General features: G+C 32.0%; 1 pseudogene across 1 annotated transcript; it reads left to right on the forward strand.

The window, feature by feature from the left end:
• The first annotated feature begins 291 nt into the window (after positions 1-291).
• On the forward strand, positions 292-1,111 carry LOC149575119 (oleosin pseudogene; annotated as a pseudogene). The gene has a single exon (XR_016360125.1). The product of XR_016360125.1 is annotated as an oleosin pseudogene (transcript).
• The last annotated feature ends 8,182 nt before the right edge of the window (positions 1,112-9,293 follow it).

Genomic DNA, 9,293 nt, shown 5'->3' on the forward strand with positions numbered 1-9,293 from the left:
CCATCTCAAGTGGGGTGATGAGATCACATGAAAATGACATGGGTGAGAGAAATAATCCCATCACATCCCTAACCCCACAAAAAATCCCTCGATAACTCCAGCAAACCATCTCAAATGGGGTGATAAGATCACATGAAAATGACATGGACGGGAGAAAATAATCCCATCTCATCTTGATTACAATTTAGTGACATCAACGAAAGCAAGTAAGGTACAAAAAGTTGAATAATAAATAATATAAAAACAAAGTCCACAACTAAATAATTGAATTTAATCCGAGGGTTGAGTTATTAATTAAAGCTTAACCATCCATCATACGCCCAACCAAGCCTATAAATATTGTCAGTGAGCAGTCGGGTGAATGAAAACCTGAGCAGTGCGAAATCAGCAAGATCGTCTAGGGTTTCCAAACCTTTGAAATGGCTGGATCGTTCGAGGGAGTGAGGAAAAAAGTCCTCGGCCATGTACAAGCTTCGACAGATGTTTTAGGTTCTACGTCGCTGCCATTAACGGCCTCAATTTTACTGCTTTTATTTTGTGTTATTTTAGCAGGATTTGGTCTAGGATTGGTAATTTTAGCCCCTGTTTTGTTCCTGCTGAGTCCGATACTGGTACCGTTGGGAACAGTTTTGTTTCTCACAATTTCAAGCCTCCTTTCCGCGGGTATTCTTGTTCTGGCCCTCATTTTGTGGATTTCATGGCTGTACAGCTACTTAAGGGGAATGAACCCTCCTGGTTCTGATAAGGTGGACTATGTGCGTATACGGATTTCTGATACCGCTAGCCGTGTCAAAGATTATGCTATGGAATATGTAGGTTACTTGCAGGGCAAAGGACGGGATGCTTGACAGTGTTGTCTTTGTTTTATGACTCTTGAAACCCTCGTTTTTCTGTGATTTTCCCCTTTTGCAGTTACTGTGTTGTCTTTGTTTTATGGCTCTTGAAAGCCTTGTTTTTCTGTGGTTTTCCCCTTTTGTAAATAATTGTTTTATTCAGTTCGTTTTTCAGTCAGATTTTGTTTATGTGCAAGTGTGGATTTTTTTTGTTCTAGGTTTTCAAAGGTTTTTGTACATAGAGTAATCATTAGAAATATATGATTCTGACTTCCAAATTCTGTGTAAATTGCTGATAGAATACACATCTGTAAATTTCAAACCGTGTGGATTACTGATACAATAGACGTCTTTAAGTTTCAAGCCTATGTAAATTGCTGATAGAATGCATGTCTATAGCGTTGTGTAGCTTCAGAATTATGTAGCGTTCTGAATTTCAACGTGGATAGTTTTTGGTTGTGTAAATTGTTAATAGAACTGCTGACAGTACTTATTATTAAATTTGTTGGGAATACAAGATACAGGCTGCGTTAAACCTCCTACGTAATTTTATTTTATTTTTCAGGGATGTTTTTGTTATGTGGAGAATATATAGGTGTAACAAACAAGTAAGTCACATGAGTAAACACACAAAATTTTTTTATTATAAATAAAATTTAAAAAATTAAGAAAGAGAAAAGAGAAAAAATAATAAAAGCCAAAAACATAAAACAATCTAAAAATAAAATATCAAAAAGAGAATAAATACAAAGATATACTAAATAAGATGAAAATTGATCCAAAATAAAAAGAAAAAGAAAAAGAAAAAGAAAAATTATATCTAATAAAGTTAATATATGAACACTTATATATATATATATATATATATAACAAATAATCAAATGTTTAACTCAAGTTTACTTTTTTAATATTTAACTACTTTTAATAAAGTTTTTTTGTACTTCTAAATAGTTTTTCAATGAATTTAGATTTGTTTTTATTGTGTAATTTAGGTAGGTATACAAAGAAGAAGGAAAAGAAGACAAATAGGGTGTGGGAGGGAGGAGGAAGAAGACGAAGAGGCGTAGGATGAGGAGGAGGAGGAAGAATAAGAAGATGAGGAAGAAGAAGAAGAAGATGAGGAAGGAGGAGGAAGAGGAAGATCACAAAGATAAGGAATAAGAAGAGGCGGAAGAAGAAGAAGAAGAAGAAGAGAAGAAGAAAAGCAGAAGAAGAGGAATAAGAAAAAGATGATGAAGATGAATAAGAAGGCAGCTAGGAGGAGGAGGAAGAGGGAGAGGGGGTTGATGAAGAATAAGAAGAGGAGGAAGAAGAGGTAGAAGGATGAGGAAGAGAAGAAAAGAAGGAATACGAAGAGGAGGAAGAAGAAGAAGCAAAAGAAGTAGATGAAGCATATATTTTTTCACAATGATTTTGATAGTATGTGTCAATTTTTATCTTGGGGTATATACTAATTTTTTTAAACAAAATGAATGCGTTCATTATAGTTTATGCAAATGTCAACATTCTTCTCTTAACATTATGAAATCTAGATACATAAGCATTATGTGTATTGTATAAGTTTGTCGCTCCTTTAAATTTTACCAAAAAAAGGATTTGCAAGGGTGTTTTGAGGAATATGAAAATGAGAGCAAGACATAGAGTGAGATACATGAGATGGATGATATAAATATAAATATATAGGGAAGAGAGAATACGAGAGGAAGATATATAAAGGTAATGAGAGGGAGAGAGAGGGAAATGTATGGGGTTAGAGAGGGAGGGAGAGAGAACAAGGTGGAGATAGAGATAGAAGATGATATGAGAGAATAAATATGGAGATGTAGAGATATTGGGATGAGAAAAGGGGAGATAGAGATATATAAGAAGATAAGTGACAAGATATATATATATATGTGTGTGTGTGTGTGTGTGTGTGTGTGTGTGTGTGTGTGTACAGATATGCACATATGTATACAGATATGTACATATGTATACACATATGTACATATATGTGATCGAGAGAGAGAGAGAGAGAGAGAGAGAGAGAGAGAGAGAGAGAGAGAATTGGGTTGATCAAGTAGGAGATAATGGACATATAGAGAGACAAGGAGACTATAAATGTAGGGAGTAGGTATTGGCAACAAACAATCTATATTTAATTATCTTTTATTATTAACAATCAAAGATAGAATTATATCCATGAGAAATAATGACCAATCCAATGCATCATCTTCTTAAGGACTCAACCTTTCACCTTTAAGACCTCTTAGTTGCATCTATCACATATAATACTGATTTTTTTTGGAGACAGTGAAATACATCCACTCAACAAGAAAAGGAAGTAGACATTGAAAAATAACACAGATGTATGATTTTCATATGATGTTGAGGATATAGAATATGGTATTGACAATGGTCAAATATAACCTACCTTTTACCATGCATTCTTTAAATTTGCCAAAAATGATCACAATCAAATGTAAAACATAATAAACATATGTTATTTCACATCACATGCTTAAAATTTGTAATTGTGCATCGTAGTGATATTCAATGTATGATAGACATAGTTATAGTATGATGGAACATGGTCAAGTACAACCCATCATCAATATTGTACACAAACACAAAGGATGGGGGGAGATATTAATATATGACGAGATAATGAAAGAGGGAGATATAGATAGATAGATAGATATATAGATGGATGGATGTGGGATGGAAGATATAATCTATAGAGAGGAGGACAGGGGGAGAAGAACACAAGGAAAAATACTTAGTTGACCTTTCATATCTATTCAGTGTACCTATTACACACAAAGATGTGATTGCTAGTTTATATCCCCTATGTAGTCAAGATCTCCCATAAGAGCTCCAAGATTTTGGTCAAAAAAGTTGTTTAAGTTGCCTTCAAAGCCTCTACGACTGTAAATAATTATATCCCATCTCTGAAAGATTCTATGGATAAATCTTTAGAGTCTAGTGTATATAAGGTCATGTGTTCTTGTGGCACCCTATACATAGGTGAAATTGATTGCTCCGTCAACACCAGAATTAAAGAGCACGCAGTTGACATCAAGCACAAGTGGGTTGTTAAATCTTCTCTCTCTGAGAACTCTACTTTCACTAGACATTGCATTTTCCTTGAGGATACGCAAATTGTTTTGAAGGAAAACTTCAAGAGAAAGCTGAAGGAGGTGATTTTCATCTGTAATAACCTTTCCAACCTCAATCAAGATGATGGCTAGAGTTTAAGTAACTCCTGACAATTGTTGCTATCTTTCCTTAGGAATCCCCCTTGTGCTAGCTCTTCCTCTTAGTCATTCCCCACTTTTTAAGACCTTTCTGCATCTTTTGTGTGTTGTTTACCCATGGTTCCACTCTTTCGCTCCCTTGTGTTGGCATGTTGGTCATCTCTCTCTCTCTCTCTCTCTCTCTCTCTCTCTCTCTCTCTCTCTCCTTTTTTATGCTTGCCTTTATGTTTTAATTTTTATGCATATGTGTATTAGGTATATATAACACACACACACACACACATGTTTACATGTAATATATATAGTACATATATTCATATATATTATATGTATATAGTTATCTATACATATACATATACATGTGTGTGTGTGTGTGTGTGGGCGCGTGCGCGCGCGTGTGTGCATTGTTATAGTAATAAGGTGTTTTCTTATTAACTCTATTTTACTTAAGTTACACTCAAGGTAAATAATAATTAATTATTTTATTAATTATTTTCTTGCAACTTAGGTTTTACCTTTTATGGTTTTGATCTCTTTTATAATGATTGATCTCTTTGTACAATTAATTCACTTTAAATTAATAGCAATTTCTCTTTTTTCTCGTCAAGAATGTCTTCTTTGTAGATCTAGGAATTTCAGCCTCCATAGCTTTTGCTTCTCTCTTTCTGTAATAGGTATTTGCATGTAGGTGATTCTTGGGACATGTGGGGTTGCACTTCATTAACTTCAACATGATATCAAAGCCCATCGTATTAGTACATTTATTTTTTAGTTTTGATTCTTTTTTGATAAATTTTTTTGCTATCAAAGTCAAGAGCTCTATTTTTGACTCCCAGAGACATATCTTGAGCATTTGATCTCCAATTTGAGAATTCTTTATATCGTTGGAAAGGTCTTTCAAATCTCTGTTTAGTGATGTTGGTTATTTTTCTAGATTCTTCTCCAAGCACATTCTATTTTTTTTTGGTATTCTGGTTGTTTCAGGTCTGAACATCGAGTTTATTGCTTCAGATGATTTCATGGGTTATACTATCTTTTGTATCATCCTTATGTCTCTTCTGGTCTTTGTAGACATCTATTATATGCATTTTTGCAAACATGCTGAGATAAAGTGTCATATTACATCTATATTCTTATTTTACTTGTTTTCTCTTATTTTTCTTTTTGATTCGAGCATTGTCATCATAGGACACTCATACAAATTACTATATTCTTGGGATTCGCTATATCTTGTGCCTTATTATACATGCACTACTCTAATTAAAGTGCCATGAAGGTTGATGTTTTGCCTTTTTTCCATCTACCTTTGTCTAGCAAGGTTCCCTTTTGTGACATTAACCTCGTGATGTGTATGAGATTGATTATCTCAGTACATACATATGTATTTTTGTGTGCATCTTGATTGTGGTTCCTTAACATGCAATTTTTTGGCCCACTTTTCTAGTTGCTTATCATCTCACCCTTGTCTACATTAGGGGAGCTTCTTCTATTAGTTCTTATGCTTCCTTGGTTAGATGGAATGAGTTATGTATTCCATATTTTTCCTATGTACCAGGCCGATGTAGTGGCTAGGTACCTATGAATTTTGGTGAGATGGATCATTTATCATATAGACATGCTTCTTTTTGTTCCTACTTTGCTTGTAGCCTTTCATGTTCAATTGATCAACTCTGAACGACACAGAATATGGTATATGGGATGAGCCATAAATTCGACGAATGCCCTTACCTCCACCCACCCCAACTATATCTTCCCACCCACCTCGCTCACCTGGCTCGACAAAGAAACCCCCATTAGGGATCTAGAGTTCCGTGCAGGACTAGGGATGTCTATATCCCTGCGTTACCTAGAACACGGTAACACACCTATTCTGGCGTATCGAAGCCCGCCTCTTCCATGGCATCTAACCGAAGAACGCCTCAGGTGGCCATCTAAAGCCATGTGTAAGCTTCGTGCATGACGGATGATAAGTGCTCGTGGCCCATAAAATAGTAGGGGACCCTGCAGAACCAACACGCTAGGTTCCGATCGGACCGGGAAAGGAATCGGATAGGCCAGGGACCATCAGGATTTGGTGTTTTATGTCATCTATATCTTTGAGTTCAATTATTTTCCTTTTTTTACTTTCTAATTCGAGTAGTGTCTTCTGAGAGCACTCATGCAGATTATAGTCTTCTCTATCTAGTCAAGTTCTATTTTAGTAGAGATTCTTCATATTAGTAGTTACTTTTTGATAGAGTTTTGTAGCTTCTATATGCTTCAATAACATTCTTCATGATCATATTTTCTTCCTATCTTCTGGGACATTCTCTAATTTGGAGGCTTTTTAGTGTGTTTTTGGAGTAGGGTTTTTTCCATGTGGCTTTCTCTATTTCTTCTCTTTACAAATATTTGGTTGTGCTTGGGTACCTCATCAAGTCTTGTTGTCAGAATCCAAATTTTTTTAGTAGTATTTTCAAGTTTTTTAGCTACTCCCAAAGTTTATCTTAAGGGGGGGTGTTAGTGTAATAAGGTATTTTCTAATTAACTCTATTTTACTTAAGCTAAACTTTAGGCATATAATAATTAATTATTTTTATACAACCTAGGTTTTACCTTTTAGGGTTTTGATCTCCTTTATAAGGATTGATCTTTTTGTACAATTCATTCACTTTTGATTAATAATAATTTATTTTTTTGCTCATAAAAAATTGCTCCATGCCAGTGATCTTGGGAGTTGTGGGGTTGAGCTTTCATCAAATTATATATATATATATATATATATATATATATATATATGCATTCTTGCATACTTGTTAATTTTTTCATTTGTGTCAATATATACATACATATATACATAATATATATAGTATATATTTATATATATTATGTAAAATATTTACACTATATATTTACACAATATATATACATGTATACATATAAATAGGGTATGTATATATATGTATATATGTGTGTGTATGTATATATGTATATAGGTCATGCATATATGTTTTGTATATATCTTATATTAGTTTTAGATACAATATTATATGTATATACATAGGTAATAGATATATACCTTGCGCATGTAAGTGTTCACGGATTGCCTTTATTAGATATACTTGTTCATTTCTTTTTTCTTTTTATTTACTTTTCACCTTATTTAGTATATCTTTGTATCTGTTCTCTTTTTTTATCCATTATTTTTTGTGTTATTTCATGTTTTTGGCTTTTATGATTTTTTCTCCTTGCTCTTTATTAATTGTTGTTTTTTTCTTTATAATGGACTTTTTGTGTTTAGTCACGTGACTTGATTTTTTGTTCTTCCTTGTTCCTTTTCTCTTAGGGTCTTGTTAACCTTGGGTCTTATGTTCTCCTCCCCCCCCCCCCTTCTTATTCTCCCCTTTAGGTTTGGAATCTAAATTTTTGTTTTCCTTTTGATCTCTTGCATCTTGATGATGGATCATGTAGTGTGATCTGAAATGTTGATGACAAAAAAAATCTAACACAATCTAATCCAAAAACACTTGTGATATTTAGATGGATTGTAGAGATCTAATATCTTTGAATTATACATATTCTTAAATTCATTTTATTCATTCTCTTTGCTTTGAATTGTATAGATGACATCAAATATATTTAGGATTTTTGTCATTTTTGTTTTGGGGTTTTAGACAAGTGTAAGTGGAACATTTCTACTTCTAGATTAATGAGACAAAATATAATTGTAAGAGGCATATAAGAAAAATTTATATTTCGAATTCATATTATAATATTTGTAAGATAGAGTTTCTTATATAAAATGAATCATGTAATTTTTAAATTATATATTTGTATATTTTTAATTAATTATATTTTGGTGTGCAATAGATACTCCAAAGATTATGAAAGTAGAGTTAAACATAAAACTTAAAAATTAAAAGGATTTGAAGAAACATAATAGATATTGTATATTAGAAATATAAATTATCAAAAAATAGTTATTGGTAAAATTAAATAAAGTCCAACAAAATGCTTATTATTATTAGATATATACCTTACCTTGCATATTTAGTTTGGTGCACTTAAAATTATTTTTTTTGAAATATTTTAATATTAATTTTTTTAAAGTTAATAAATTAAGATCTTGTGAAATAATATTATAATGTATAATTAAAGATATTTAGCATGTCATATATATATATATATATATATATATATATATATATATATATATATATATATATATATATATATATATATATATATATATATATATATAAGTTAAATTTTTAAAAATTCTATTTTATATTTCTAAATATAATCTAGACATATAGATTTAATTATAAATTATAAATAATAAATATAATGTACAAGAAATTATATAATTCAGCTTATTCCCAAAATTTTGATAAAGAAGAGAGCATTATTTTGCATTTTCTTAATTTATCAGTGAGGTTCATTTTATGAAAGGTTTGGTAATTGAAACTCTGCATCCAATAGAGTCCACAACCCAAGAGATCATGTTCATTTATTGATTTTTTAAGTAGTTTATTGTGATTTAAGACTTATGACCAAATAGATCATTTCTTATCTAGAGTGATGAGACCACATCATTTAAGGAAATGAATTTATTTTGGAAAAATTAATTAGTGTTGAATTTTCTTCTCCATGAGCTGAGAAGAATTCTTCCCATAAATGGACTATGGTCTTTCCTTGGTAAGGAAATGGTCATTATGGTTGCATCTATTGATCATGGCAAGGTTACAAACCTTGAAGGCCATAGGCCCAACCCACGATGTGGGTTTAACTAGAACAAATAAAAAAAAAGAGATATCTCTTTATTTGTGTACAATCTGAGATCTATTGGTGGATTTTTTTTTCAAGAAATAACTCAATAAAATTGTGAAAGCTATAAATCAAATATGCATCTACTTGTAAGGATCTTGGAGTAATCATTCATGCAATGCCACTGGAGCCCATAGTGCATATTTAACTCAATCCCAAGTGCAAAATTACATGGCATGCAGGTCCATAAATGGAAGGAACTCAATAGTTCATAGACATGGTAGTCAAAAGCAATACATATTTATCCTACCTCTAAAAAATCTACATATGTAAAGTGTCTCTATTTAATATAATTTTAGCAATTGAAATATATTTTTAGGAGATGAAGAGATAAAAAGAGAGAGGGATAGTCAAAAGGAGTGACATACTTAAAATTACATAACAAGATAAGTATCAAATGTTATAGTCATAGCAGGCT

Source organism: Cupressus sempervirens, chromosome 2, assembly GCF_028749045.1.
Source record: "Cupressus sempervirens isolate cs-2001-9-10 chromosome 2, ASM2874904v1, whole genome shotgun sequence".
NCBI lineage: Eukaryota > Viridiplantae > Streptophyta > Pinopsida > Cupressales > Cupressaceae > Cupressus > Cupressus sempervirens.